Source organism: Dipodomys merriami, unplaced genomic scaffold (assembly GCF_024711535.1).
Source record: "Dipodomys merriami isolate MVZ:Mamm:240054 unplaced genomic scaffold, mDipMer1.0.p SCAF_3, whole genome shotgun sequence".
In the NCBI taxonomy this organism is placed as follows: domain Eukaryota; kingdom Metazoa; phylum Chordata; class Mammalia; order Rodentia; family Heteromyidae; genus Dipodomys; species Dipodomys merriami.
The window spans coordinates 74,517,956-74,533,366 of NW_027204492.1; the positions used below are offsets into that span (position 1 = coordinate 74,517,956).

Consider the following 15,411-nt stretch of genomic DNA (forward strand, 5'->3'; position numbering starts at 1 on the left):
AGATATACAATACACTACTTTGAAAACAATCTTTGAAGGGGGGGTGAGGGGGGAGGGGTTGTGGGAAAAGAAGGAACGGTAGGGGAGAAACAAAGGAGGAGGCAACAATGCTAGATAAAAATGTACTCATTACCTTACTCATGTAACTGTAACATCTCTGTACAGTATTTTTACAATAAAAAGTATTAAAAATTCAAACTCCACAAACAGAAGAGACTGTGTCAGGGTGGGTCCTGCCTGCCCTGGCAGGGGGAGGAGAACAGAGAAAGAACTGCCACAGCTTCAATCCAATCCCACTCATCCCTTCTGAATCACAGGTGTCTCAGTAGCCTGCAGCAGCCTTCAGTTTGGCAAGAGATAGATGCAGTGAAGGAAACTTCTCTGCAGAGGTTGAGCTGCTCAGGGCAGATTGCAGGTAGACTGTTTTGTGGAAGTGTCTTTTGCTTAAGAAGACCACTAAGGAGAAGAGGCGCAACTGGAAAAGGTATGCTTTTCCAGGAGTCTTTGCTTCATTGGTGCTGATAATGAATAAAGGTAAAAGGATAGAAAAGATGCAACCACTAACAATGTATGAGCACTGCATTGCTGTGAGGAAAGCCACGGGCAAACCAAATCCAAAGTAGTAAGGCCAGTTCCATTCTATGTTTGACAATCTCTGGTGCATATCAATTCCTTTATTGAACCAACGATATTCAAAGCAGTGAGTAGAGAAAGGACATATGCAGCAGACTAACCAGCTGACCAACAAGATGGATGGGAAAGGGACTCACAAACATCCCGTGAATAAGGAAGAGAGTCTGCAGCAAAAGGTTGAAGAGCATCTCAGCAATGATTTTGCTGACACTAGGGAATGGATCAGGCTTCCTTCCTGATACTTCAAATGTCAGGTCAGCTATATCTTGAAACCAAATGGTACTCACGATTTTGTTAAACACAAACAGGGAGAACACACAAAGAGCACTTAAGTTTGACCAAATATTTCCATGTAGTGATGGATCACCAATAATTTGGGCTGTTAATGACTGAAGTACAGGGGTAAAGACTCGATAAAACAAGAGAAGACTGAACCAGAACACGCCGCCATTCCAAGCACAGAACTGGATAATTCTACTAAGATTGCATGGCTCACTCATCTATACTCTGGTCTCTCCTTTGGGCCAGGATACTACTTGCTCTTCTTTGCCCCTGTTCTTCTCTCTTTTGTCGGATTCAAGCATCTAGCTTTGAGATGGTACAAATACCCCAGATGGAGTCTTTGATTCCCCTGCCAAGGTCCTGGAGATGGGTTTTTGACACTGTCAGCCATCTCCTTACCACCCAGACTGTCTGTTACACAGAAGATAGTGAAGTACTTCAGAATCTCTGATGAAGGAACCCCGCAGCCTCACCTGCCTCTGCTGATCTGGCCGGTGCTTCCGGTGCTTGTCCTCCCTGGGGGACCTGCTTCATTCCCCTCTAAGCCAGGCAGGCCACCAGCTCCGCCTGGGCACTTCCAGGGTCTGGGCTTCTGAGCTCACACTGGGCATGCCCAGGCCACAAGCCTACCATATTTATATTCTATGGAAACTTTTATGAGAGGCAGTGCAAACTGGAAAAATATGTAGGAGAGAAAATGTAAGGTCATTAAAGTTCTGGAAAAAAAGATCACTTCTTGATATTTGACTGTCCATAACCAGAAGCCGATAAACTAGTGATATTTATTTCTTTTTAGGTTTCTGTAAATAGGCATGCCAGAGACTACTGGATTAGAGTTTTACAAGAACATATCCATAGTGGGCTAATACACTGTGCTCCGGTGAGTGTCACAAAACTGCCTTTTTCATCCTGTCTTATACTTGTTATGGTAAAATAAATACTATTCTGACTGGACTAAAGCCTGAAAAATTGTTAGGGCCTGTGGAAGTGGCTGAGCAGAATTATATGAAAGAAAGCCATGGTGTATGTAATTTTTTCCACTGGCATTTGCTTGATTTCAACAAGAACAGTAAAACAATAAAGTTAGGGATAGTTCAGGAAAATAACATCAAGGCTAGAAAATTAAAATTTGAAACTTTTCAGTCTGAGGAGTTGTGGATTCAACCTGAAGTCATCAGTACAGGAAAGATTCATTCCATAAATACTTATTAGGCACAAAATGTGTGTCAGGAACAACAATTCAGAATATATGTTTCTAAAGCCAGAAAATCTTATTTAAAGGCCATATGTGGCTACTTTGGTTACTACTTAGTTTTGCTGTCAAGAAAAGCAAAAAACTGAGGGATTTATTTCTAGTTTCCTGATGAAGAAAAAATTGAATGAAAAGTCAAGGTTAGGCCTCTTGAGCATATGCTAATTTATCACTTCGTTTGCTGTTTATTTACATTTATTATTAGTATTATTAGCAGTACTAGGGCTTGAACTCAAGGCCTCATGAGTTCTATGCAGGAGGTCTGCTACTCAGGTCATTCAGTCAACATTTGTATGCTGGTTATTTTTGAGATGAGGTCTCACTTTAAGACTGCAATATTTCATTTGTGCCCACAGTGACCCACATAGGGTGGATGCTCTCAGACTTGGCTCTACTCCCACTCTGTCCTTTTTCCACTCCCTCCTTTTCCCAGTGGAGCTGGTACAGCACTGCCTCCAGGCCCTTCTCCCCTTCTCCTCACCGCAGCCAACAAAAGTTAGTCTAGCGACACCTGCAGTTTACAGAATAAGTGCATCACAAACATGATTCTAACTCAATCCAGGGGAGAGTCTCCACCTCCATGACTGTGTTCTTACTTCACAGAAATAACAGGGACGGGCATAAAGTCTAGCCTAGCCAAAGGAGAAGTGTGTGTGATACACCCTACCACCCAGGTGCAGGAACAACTTAAAAAAAAAAGCATGGTTGCCTCCACTACCTAGAGATAAAGACTGTGAGTCCTCCACCGGCCTCCACCTCCCATGGTGGTGCACATTTATAAACCTAACCCCAATACTTAGGAGGTAGAAACAGGAGAATCTTGTGTTTGAGGCCAGTCTGGGCTACCTAGCAAGACTTTGTCTCAAAATGTTTTTAAGGGGAAATTTAACTGAAAATTTTCAGATTTCAATTTTCTAACCTTGATTGTATGTTTATGAACCACCCTTAGCTTTATTGTTTTGCTGTTCTTGTTTAAATCAAGCAAATTTCAGTGGAAAAAAGTCACACCATGGAACTCTTCCTCCTAATTCTGCTCTGCAACTTCCACAGGCCCCAACTATTTTTCTAACTGACACGTTCATCTTGTTAAATACACATACAATTAATTTCAAAGAATCTTGTTAGATGTCAATAAAAATATTGTTTACTTTTAATAGATCATGTTATTGATTAGACTAAACACTGACACCATGAACCTTGAATCCAAAAGCACCCCTGTGTCAGCACTCCAGAGCCCTTGAAGAAATCAGAGGAATGAAATTAGCCAAGTAGTGTTGGTAACAATAATGTGGAGTAGGGAGCCCCCAAGAGGTAGCATTTTGAAGTTCTAGAGCCAATATAGAAATGGGTCAAGTATAAGTACTGAGTGAACAATACAGAGCAAGAGTGCCTTATGTGGATTCAAAGCTTAGAGACAAAATGTGTAGCTCCCTTTTCCTCTTGATCCCAAACTCACTGATCTACTAGGAATAGTTATTGAATGGAATAGCTGAGCATCGAAAGGACTGGGCCAGTTCTGTTGCCATAACTTGTATGATCAGACCAATTCGAAGTTGAAACATTTCAGCAAACAGAGACCAGGCTGTGTTCGTATATACATGTGCACAGAACAGAAAGGCTAAAAAATTTTGGCATAGATGTCACAATGCCTACTGCGTTATCTTTGAAAATAGCCAGATCAATGAAAAGGAAACCTTAAAATATCAATGTCTAGGTTTGGCATCATAATGCTGCTTACCTGTGTGAGGATTGAAATGCTCATGTCCCCTTCACTAGCTTCATCTATCAGCTGAGTGAGAGCTTCATAGGGCAGAGGTCTGAGGAAGAAGACAGCAAGTAATGACAAAATTCTACAACCACTTAAAAATACATATACTAAAAGTCTCAGTCACTGCCTTCAATACCCCATCACTACCAGTGCATTTTTTAGTACTTTCTGTGTCTAAGGCTCATACCTCACCTCCACAAACACCCTGGACCACAGAAACTCAGGGAAACACTGCTCTTTTCTCTTTGTATCTATATTGTATTTCTCCAACTACTTTTTAGTTAATATTCACCCATGATGTCTGTCCAGAATAAACTTTCATGGTTCATATTTAACATTTGTCAGGTAACTACTATGCCTACAAAAAATAAACAGATTTTAAGCTGAGACTTGTAAATCATTTATTACTTTGCAGTTACATCTTAGAGTTCTACTGATTGACCATAGCTTATCTCTCTTTCTTTCATCTTTCACTCACACATATGCATGCACGTGTGTGTGCACGCACACACACATACAAGCATTCATACATTTTTACACAGCTGTGACTCTTTCATTGACATGAAGTATTTTAGGACCATGGATCATACCTTCATTTTTTGAATTGCTCAAAGTGCCAAAGAAAACAATCTGATTTACAATAAAACTGTCTCTAAGTCTGGAACTGGGGGCTCATGCCTGTAATCCTAGCTACTCAGAGGATGAGATCTGAGGAACACAATCCAAAGTCAATCTGGGCAGGAAAATCTGCGAGACTCCAATACACTACTCAAAAAAAATCCAAAAATGGTGCTGTGGCTCAAATGGTAGGTGTTAGCATTGATCACAAACAGGTTCAGGGACAGTGCCCAGGACTGGTAAAAAAAAAAAAAGTGAAGTCATTAAGATGAGTCCTAATCCAATATGGCACAGAGGCACACACAGAGGGGAGAGATGTGGGATATATAGGCAGAAAACAGTCATATATGAACCAACAGGAGAGGCCTGGAACAAGTCCTTCAATACTTTGCTGACACCATGATTTAGACTTCCAGCCTTCTGAATCATGACAGAATGAGTTTTGGTCTTTTCAACCACACAGTCTGTGGTATTTTATTATGGCAGCTCAAGTAAACTAACACACACAAAGTTAGGACTACTTTCCCAAAGTGTGACTGAAACTTGACACATGGCATTTAAGACAGATGGTCCTATTATACATCTCTCCAATCCTTTATTTGAGAGTTCCATTGCATCTTAGATGCAGGAGAAATTACCGACATAAATCAGGAATGAAATAGTATACAGACACCATGATTTCTCTAATTTATTCCCAAGTAAGCTTTGTATCTAGAGCCTATTTTATTTACAAAATAAAGTTTTCACTAGTTATATATAAAATCTAAACATGCATGAAAACATGCAGGGCTATGAGCATATACACATGATCAAACTGATTAAAGTATGGTATACACAGGGTGGATTCCAATAGTGTGACTCCTTTGAACAATTACTGTTAATTTAACAAAATAAATACCAGGAAGCTAAGACATGTCTTGTCTGAAGGGGTGGGGCTTAAGGGGAAGTGGAGGCAGACAAATGGAAAAAGGAACAGTGGGGGAAATATATTCATAAAACTCATTGTGCATATGTAAAAGTAGAACCAGAAAACTTGAGGGGGTACCTGGGGCTGGGAGACCTTCTGGGGTAGGTGAGAATAACACAAGGAGGTAAATTGATAAAGATGTGTTATACTCATAAACTGACATGTTGAATTGAAACCCCTTTGTTCAACTAGTAAAAAGTAATAATAATTTAAAAATTTCACTAATCAGGTGTGATGGCAAATGCCTTAATCCCAACACCCAGGAAACTAAGTGAGGAGAATTCTAAGTTTTAGACCAGCTTGGGCTATAGTAAGATCTTATCTAAAAAATTAAAAATAAATAAATACCAGGACATTGGTGACTTACACCTGTAATCCTAGCAACTCAGGAGGCTGAGATCTGAGGATCATAGTTCAAAGAAAGCCCAGGCAAGAAAATCTGTAAGACTCTTATCCCCAATGGTTAATTGGAGAAAAAAGGCCAGAAGGGAGCTGTGGCTCAAGTCATAAAATACTGGACTTGAGCACAAAAGGTCAGGGACAGCATTAAGGCCCTGAGTTTAAGCCTCATGACCAGCACAAACCTTTTTTGTTTTGTTTTGTTTTTTTACTAGCTGTTTGCTGAGGTAGAACTGGCAGGCAGGGGAACTACCATGTACCCCGTCTCCTTCAGACTGGAGACGGGGTACAAGTGGTATGGCCTAACCTAACAAGACCAAAACCCTGAGTTCAAAAATCCAAATAAATAAAATAAAACACGTGGTTTTAAAAATAACCAAATAAATAAAATAAAACAGATGACTTTAAAAATAAATAAATTACTCCCTTGAAAAAATACATTTTTCTGACTATTTTATTCCTCAAGTTAAAATCCTCTAAAAAATATTTCTACAAACTGCAGATTTAAGTACTGGCGCTGTCATGGCATGACATAAACAGATTTGGTATAGATGAATTTTATCAAAAAAGCTAATGGCAAAAAGGGCTTCTGTTTAAGAATTATGTTTTCCATCCTAACCTATCACTCCACTCCTTCCACCCGCCCCCCTCACCTTGCTGGAGAACTTCTAGGGAACAGCTGTTGTTCCAAAGCTGTGGCAAAATTGTGCAAATGGCAACCTTGATGATAGCATTCTTGTAGGAGTGCTCCCTCACTCTGCTCTTCAAGTACCCATCCTTCCCCTTCAACATTGACCTTTACCCCTTTTCTTCCTTCTTAAGCAGCATGGAATTACACCACTCCTTTTTCAGAGTATGGCTGACTTTTTTTGTGGGAGCTAACCAGTACCCCTGTTTTCTTATCAGCTCTTCAGCTCAAGGCTAGCACTCTACCACTTGAGCCACAGTGCCACTTCCGGCTTTTTATCTTTTTGCTTATGTGGTGCTGAGGAATCGAACCCAGGGCCTCATGTATGCAAAGCAAGCGCTCTACAGCACTGAGCCACCTTCCCAGCCACTCTTTTTTTTTTGAGTGGGAAAAAAGCAACAGAAACATTTCAATGTTATTTCCTGTAGTCATAACCTGCTCCCTCCCCCCAATTACTGCTGCGTGTCTCTCATGGGTTTCTGTGTGCATGTGGGACACTGTCATCCAGCCACATATTAGGGCATGATGACTGAGGTAAGGATCCCAAGCAAACACCACACTGATACAGAAATTGTCTTCTCCTGAGGCTCTGGAGGGAATCCCACTGTCAAATGTTTCTGGTGGGAGAGAAGGTCTTGAAGGCCTAGGAAGAGACAGCATAGTGTTTTCCTTGTCAAAAACCCTCAGCTTTCCTTCCACACACTGCTATTCTCAGCCTAGAAACCTTTCCTCTACCTTCAACTAAAAACACAGTGAACTTACTTTTTCTTCTTTGATGTTCAGAGAATAGGAATTTCCAGGAAGGAACAAGGAGTTCTTTTCATCTTTGAGGATGAAGAATCTTTTAGCCCATTGTATATTCAGTCTTAAGATATAGAAATTGCTGTGTGCCAGTGTTCATGCCTGTAATCCTAGCTACTCAGGAGGCTGAGATCTGAGAACCAGTTTGAAGCCAGCCTGGAAAGTAAAGTCTGTGAGACTCTTAATTAACCAGCCAAAAGTCAGAAGAGGAGCTGTGGCTCAAGTGGTAGAGTGCAGGCCCTGAGCAGAGAAGCTCAGGGACAATGCCCAAGCTGGCCTTGCGTTCAAGCCCCAGGACTGGCATAAAAGAAAAGATATAGAACTCTACCCTGAGGGAGGAAGATCACTAGTTCGAGGCTATCCTGAGCTACATAGTAAGACCTTATCTCAAAAAAAAATCTAGAGTTCTCATGGTTTATAGAACCTTCGAAGCCTACAATTCTTTTCTTTTCTTTCTTTCTTTTTTTTTGGGGGGGGGGGGTCCGGTTGTGGGGCCTGAACTCTAGGCCTGGGCACTGGCCCTCAGCTCTTCAGCTCAAGGCCAGCGTTCCACCACTTGAGCCACAGTGCCACTTCCGGCTTTTTTCTTTTTGTTTATGTGGTGCTGAGGAATCGAACCCAGGGCCTCAGGCATGCAAAGCAAGCGCTCTACCACTGAGCCACCTTCCCAGCCAACTCTTTTTTTTTTGAGTGGGAAAAAAGCAACAGAAACATTTCAGTGTTATTTCCTGTTCTCATAACCTGCTCCCAGCCCTGAAGTCTACGATTCTTATGCTTTGTTAACATATTTATCACTCACAAATAGAAAGCTAACTGAATAACAGAAACTCTTTCTGTGAGAGTCAGCATCTGAAATGATTAGAGGTTGTGATTGTTTTAAAAACAATTATGGAAATCAACTTTTTTCCTTCCTGCAGAGATAGAGATTGAACAAATGCTAGGCAAGTGTTCAACCACTGAGTTATAACCCCATCCACGGAACTAACTTTTAAAAAATCACCCACATACACAAAATTCAAGAAAATTAATACTACTTCATCAAGGGCTTCCCCTTCTTCTTAAGATCCCAGAAATGTACCAGATCAGGCCCAATGACGAATCTCCCTAACCTTGCAATATAATTCAATGAGAAGTGCTCTGACTGTGGCACCCCTTCCTCATAAAATTCAGTGTCCCAGTCAGGTCCTCTGCAATTTGAAACATGAGACTACATTAATTGTGTTAGAATGGATGTATTTGCTTTTATTTTTTGGTGGTACTGGTGTTTGAACTTCCTAGGCAAGCATCTACCACTTAAGCTACATAGTCATTGTTTTTGCTAGGCCTCCCTTAGTAGGAAACTAATGTTATTTACTAAAAATCCTTGTAAAAATATAGTTAAGAGTTAAACTTATTAGTCAATATCTAGACAAGAATTTCTTTGTTTAAATTATTATTATTATTGTTTGTTTGTTGGTCGTGGGCTTGAACTCTGGGCCTGGGTGCCATCCCTCAGTTCTACAGCTCAAGGCTAGCACTCTACCACTTGAGCCATAGCCCCACTTCAGGCTTTTTCTGCTTATGTGGTGCCAGGGCCTCATGCATGCAAAGCAAGCACTCTACCACTGAACCACCTTTCTAGCCCCTTAAGTTGTGTTTTGACACTATGCACTATTTTATTCTCTTTACAGGCATCAACATAGCTGAAATGAAATACAATTTTATTTAAAGCTTGCAATGTTGACTCATAATTGTGATCCTCGCTACTCAGGAGACTGAGATCTAGAGGATCATGGTTCAAAGCCAGCTCAGGCAGAAAAGTCTTCTAGACTCTACCTGCAAAATAATCAGCAAAAACCAGAGGTAGAGACTCAATAAGAGAGTGTCAGCTAAGGAAGGATCTGAGAGAGAATGTAAGACCTGTACTGGCAAAACAAAACAAAACAAAACAAAATACAAAGGTTTGATTTGGAGACATATTACAGATGTAGTACTTTTCTGCATCTTCATGAATATGAAGCAAAACACTAGATGTACAAATTGCTATGGGATACCTATTCTTGGTTTTTGTTGTTGTTTTGCCAGTACTGGAGCTCAACTCAGGGCCTCACACTCTTTCTTCGCATTTTAAAAAAATCATCTAAAAATGAATCTTTTAAATTTTCTTTAGACACAATAAGCAGCTTGACAACCTATATAGATCAGATGAAAGTCAATCTTTTGGAATCAATAAGGCAAGATAAAGAATCTGAAGTCTCTAAACTGAAACTTGGAGCAGATACTTATAAACAAGAGGCATTAATAAATCAACAGCAATATCACACAGAATTTGAACTTAAAATTGCTTAGCTTTTTTGCACAAGGCTGGTGTTCTCCACTTGAACTACACCTGCACTTCCAGGTTTTTACTGATTAATTGGAGATAAAAGTCTTTTGGATTTGTCTGCCCAGGCTGGCATAAAACCTCAATCTTTAGATCTCAGCCTTCTGAGTATCTAAGATTATAGACATGAACTACTGATGCCCTGCAGAATAAACATTCATCTTAGCAGCCAATGGAACTTTCTTGATAACAGCTTACAATTTAGGGCACAAAGAAAATTTGATTGTTTTGGGGCTACTGGGGTTTGAATTTAGACCCTCGTGCTTGTTAGGCAAGTGTTTTACTACTTGAGGGAGCCCCACCCTTTTTGTTTTAGTTATTCTTCAGGTAGAGTCTCCTGTTTTTTCCCCCTGGGGCTGTCCTGGACGGCAATTCTCCTAAGATCTCCAGTGTAGCATCTTTAAATCCCTCCCATGTAGGGATGAAAGGCTTGTAACACATTCAGATTTTTCTTTGAGATGGAGTCTCACTAACTTTTTGCCCAGACTGCCCTGAAACTGCAAGCCTCCTGCTGATCTTTGCCTCCTGAGTAGCTGTTATTACAGGTGTGAGTCATTGTGCCCAGCAGCAAGTCTTAATAAATAAAAAAATATTTCTTGTATCACATCAGATGTTAATGTAATAAAATAAAAAATGAATAACAAGAGAAACTACATAAACTACACAAACTATACAACATATTTGATCAGCGAGTCATTGAGGAAATTTTTAAAAAATCTTAGAATGAAATGAAAATGAAAACAGAACTTATAAGAACCTTTGGTACACAGCAAAGACATTCTAAGATGGAAGTTTAATAGTTATGGTACCTACAAGGAACAATCAGAAACATTTCAAATAATTGACTTAAGAATCACTACAAATGGGGCAGTGTCCTTCTTTCTGATGGAAACATAGAATTCTATGGTATGTATACACCACATTTTCTTGATCCATTCATCTACTGAGAGGCATCTGGGTTGGTTCCATATTTTAGCTATGGTGAATAATGCTGTGATAAACATACTTGTGTTTGTAGCTTTAGTATGGCTTTGTTTGTGGTCATTCGGTAAATGCAAAAGTGGGATAACTGGATTATAGAGGAGTTCTATATTTAGTCTTTTGAGGACCCTCCATACTGTTTTCCAGAGTGGTTGAAAAAGTTTACACTCCCATCAACAGTGCAGTAGCATTCCCTTTTGGCCACATCCCCTCCAGCATCTGTTGTTATTAGATTTCTTAATTATAGCCATTCTAAGGAGTGAGGTGGAATCTCAATGTTATTTTGATTTGCATTTATTTTATGGCCAGATATGTTGAGCATTTCTTTATGTGTCCATTGGCTATTCTCATATCCTCTTCAGAGAAGTCTCTCTTTAAATCTTTAGCCCACTTATTAATGGGGTTGTTGTTTGAGCATTTGTTTTGGGGGATTTAGCTTTTTGAGTTCTAAGTATATTTTAGATATGAGGAACTTGTCTGTTGCATGGCTAGTGAAAAAAATCTTCTCTCAATCTTTAGACTTGCATTTTTAAGATGAGTTCCATTGATAATGTTGGATTTAAATCTATTATCATTGTTTCAAATTATTATTGTTGTTTTTCATATATATTTTTATTGTAAAAATATTGTACAGAGGGGTTAGATTTACATGAGTAGGGTAATGAGTACATTTCCTATGAAGCATTGTTTCCTCTTCCTTTGCTTTTCCTCTACCATCCCTTCCCTCCCTACCTCCCCAACCCCTCCCTCCCCCACCCCTTGAAATTGTAAAGTTCGTTTTCAATATAGTGTCTTGTACATCTCATTGTTTCAGTGGGTCAAAATGTATCCTTATTTAGGCATTTTTTATTGTGAAAATACTGTACAGAAGGGTTACAATTACATGGGCAAGATAATGAGTACATTTCTTATCAAACATTGTAGCCTCCTCCTTTGTTTCTCCTTCCCATCCCTTCCCATCCCCCCCCTCACCCCCCACCAAATCCTTAATCATTTTGTTATATACCTTCCCCTCCCCAAATTAGAAAAAAATGTATATACAAGATGCAGAACAACAGAATCAAATACAGTGAAAATGGGTGGGGGAAAACATAGTAGGGGAAGAACATAGTGCATTATAAGTACATTAAAAACAATAGCAAGCAAGGAAAAACCACTTGTGTCCCTGTCTTGGGGTTAATTTCACTTAACATAATCTTATATGGTCATATGTACATAGCTTTTGACCTTTTCTACTTGTTCTAGGCATATGCTAGTTATTGCAAATAAGGGAAACCATGGGACCTATGTTCTTTGGGCCTGGCTTACTTCACTTAATATAATTTTTTTCCAAGGCTTTCCATTTCCTAACAAATGGGGCTGTCATTCTTTTTGATGGAGGCATAGAATTAATATATATCTCTATCTATCTATCTATCTATCTATCTATCTATCTATCTATCTATCTATCTATCTATCTATCTATCTATCTATCTATCTACCTACCTACCTACCTACCTATCTATCTATCTATCTATCTATCTATCTATCTATCTATCTATCTATCTATCTATCTATCTATCTATCTATCTATCTATCTTTCTATCTCACATTTTCTTGATCCATTCATCTACTGAGGGGCATCTGGGTTGGATCCATATCTTAGCTAAGGTGAATAATGCTGCGATAAACATGGTTGTGCTGGCAGCGTTGGTATGACTTGTTTGTGATCGTTTGGGTAAATGCCCAAAAGTGGGATTGCTGAGTCGTAGGGGAGCTCTATGTGGAGTCTTTTGATGAACCTCCATACTACTTTCCAAAGTGGTTGAAAAAGTTTACATTCCCACCAACAATGCAGTAGGGTTCCCTAGTGGCCACATCCCCTCCAGAATCTGTTGTTACTAGATTTCTTGATTATAGTCATTCTAACTGGGGTGAGGTGGAATCTCAATGTTGTCTTGATTTGCATTTTTTTATGGCTAGAGAGGTTGAGCATTTCTTCATGAGTCTATTGGCCATTCTTATATCCTTTTCAGAGAAGTCTCTAAGTCTTTAGCCCACTTCTTAATCTGGCAGTTGATATTTTGAAGATTTGTTTTTGGGAATTTAATTTTTTGAGTTCCAAGTATATTTTAGATGTAAGACCCTTGTCCATTTTATGGCTAGTGAAGATCTCCCAATCCGTGGGCTTTCTATTGATCTTGCTAGCTGGCTATGTCCTTTGCCATGCAGAATCTCTGCAGTTTCATGCAATCACATTTGTTCAACCTTTCTTTGCTTTGTTGTGTTTCTGAGTCTCTATTAAGAAAATTTCGGCCTGTGCTAAGGAGTCCTACAGTTTATTCCTATTTCTTCCTGTAATGTTTTCAGGGTGTCTGTATTATTTCCAAGTCTTTGCTCCATTTGGAGCTGATTCTGGTGCAGGGTGATATATAAGGATATAGCTTTAGTTTTCTATAGGTGTTTAGCCAATTTTGCCAGCACCATTTACTGAAAAGGCCGTATTTCTTCCATTCTATTGCTTTTAGCTCCCTTGTCAAAGATTAGGTGGCTATAGGTCTGTGGGTTCATTTCTGGGTCTTCAGTCCTATTCCATTGGTCCTCAGGTCTGTTCTTGTGCCAGTACCAAGCTGTTTTGATTTTGATTGGTAGTGTTTGAAATTTGGAATTGATATTCCTCCAGCACTGCTCTTTTTGCTAAGGATTGTTTTTGCTCTTTGGGGTCTTTTATAGTTCCATATGAATTTTTGTATTGCTTCTTCTATTTCCTTGAAGAATGAGGTTGGGATATTGATAGGTATGGCATTGAATTTGTATATAGCATTTGGGATTATTGCCATTTTAACAATGTTGATCCTTCCAATCCAAGAGCATGGGAGGTTTTTCCAATTCTTAAATTCTGATTTAATTTCCTTTTTCAGGTTTTTTAAAGTTTTCATCATAGAGGTCCTTCACCTCTTTTTTTTCTTTTCTTTTTGTGGGATGTGTGGCCTGAACTCTGGGCCTGGGTGCTGTCCCTGAGCTCTTCAGCTCAAGGCGAACACTCTACTGCTTGAGCCTCAGCATGCCACTTCCAGCTTTTTCTGCTTATGTGGTGCTGAGGAATCGAACCCAGGGCCTCATGCATGCAAGGCAAGCATTTACCACTGAGCCACCTTCTAGCCTGATCCTTCCCCTCTTTATTTAAGTTAACTACAAGATATTTTATTTTTTGTGGGGCTATTACAAAAGGAGTTGCTTTCCTATTTTCAGCTGTGCTCTTCTTGTTATTGGCATGTAGGAAAGCCATTGGTTTCTGAGGGTTAATTTTAAACCTTGCTACTTTGCCAAAATTTCCGACCAGCTCAAATAACTTGGGGGCAGAGTCCATGGGGTTCTTTAAATACAAGATCATGTCATCTGCAAAGATGAATTTTACTTCATCTTTCCCAATTTGTGTAAGTTTCCATATTTGCATCTTGTCGTATTGTCCTAGCTAGGCATTCTAATACTAAGTTGAAGAGGAATGGAGAGAGCGGACATTCTAATCGCATTCCAGAATATAGAGGAAATGGCTTTAACTTTTCATCATTAAGTATAATGCTGGCTGTAGGTTTGTCATACACTGCCTCTATTATATTGAGGAATGTTCCATGGATTCCTAGTTTTTCCAGAGCTTTCATCATAAAAGGGTGTTGGATCTTGTCAAATGCTTTTTCTGCATCTATTAAGATAATCATGTGGTTCTTATTCTTTCTCTTGTTGATGTGATGAATTATATTAATTGATTTGCATACAATGAACCAGCTTTTCATCCCTGAAATGAATCCTGTTTGATTGTGGTATATGATTTTTTGGATGAGTTGTTGAAGTCGATTGGCCAAAATTTTGTTGAGAAGTTTTGCACTGATGTTCATCAAAGAAATGGGTCTATAGTTCTCTTTCATTGATGAGTCCCTGCCTGGTTTTGGGATGAAGGTTATGATGACTTCATAGAAGAAGTTTGGTAGTGAATTTTCACTTTCAATTTAATTGAAGAGATGGAGGAGTATTGGTGTGAGTTCTGCTTTGAAGGCCTTGTAGAATTCATCTGTAAATCCTTCCTGTCCTGGGCTTTCTTGGGTGGGAGGTCTCTTATTACTGTTTCTATTTCAATGCTTTTTATGGGTCTGTTAAGTTGGTTTCAATCATCTTGGTTCAGTTGGCATGTCAATCTTTGCTATAAATTTGTCCATACCTTTCATATTCTCAAACATATTAGCATGAAGGTGTGAGAAGTATCCCTTTATTATATTCTGAATCTTATTTGTTTCTGTAGTGATTTTTCCATTCTAATCTCTGAGTTTGTTTCTTTGGGTGTGTTCACTTCTTTTTCTGATATGAATTGCCAAAGGTTTGCCAATTTTATTAATTTTTTTGATGAATCAACTTTGTTTTGTGATTCTGTCTATAGTGTTTTTTGGACCCTTATTCAGTTAATTCTGATTTAATTTTAATTATTTGTTTCCATCTACTGGATTGGGGTTTAGCTTGTTACTCTAGGTGCCTCATTACATTGTTGGTTTCAGATCTCCCCAATTGGTTAATGTAGGAGCTCAGAGCTATAAACTTGCCTCTGTGTAATGCCTTTGCTGTGTCCCAAAGGGGCTGGTAATTTGTGTGTTCATTTTTGTTTAATATCACAAACATTTGAATTTCCTTT

At 39.2% G+C, this 15,411-nt stretch overlaps 1 pseudogene; it reads right to left on the reverse strand.

Moving 5' to 3' along the window:
- Nucleotides 1–322: 322 nt before the first annotated feature.
- Nucleotides 323–14,187, reverse strand: LOC138839858 (etoposide-induced protein 2.4 homolog; annotated as a pseudogene).
- Between the last annotated feature and the right edge of the window lie 1,224 nt (nucleotides 14,188–15,411).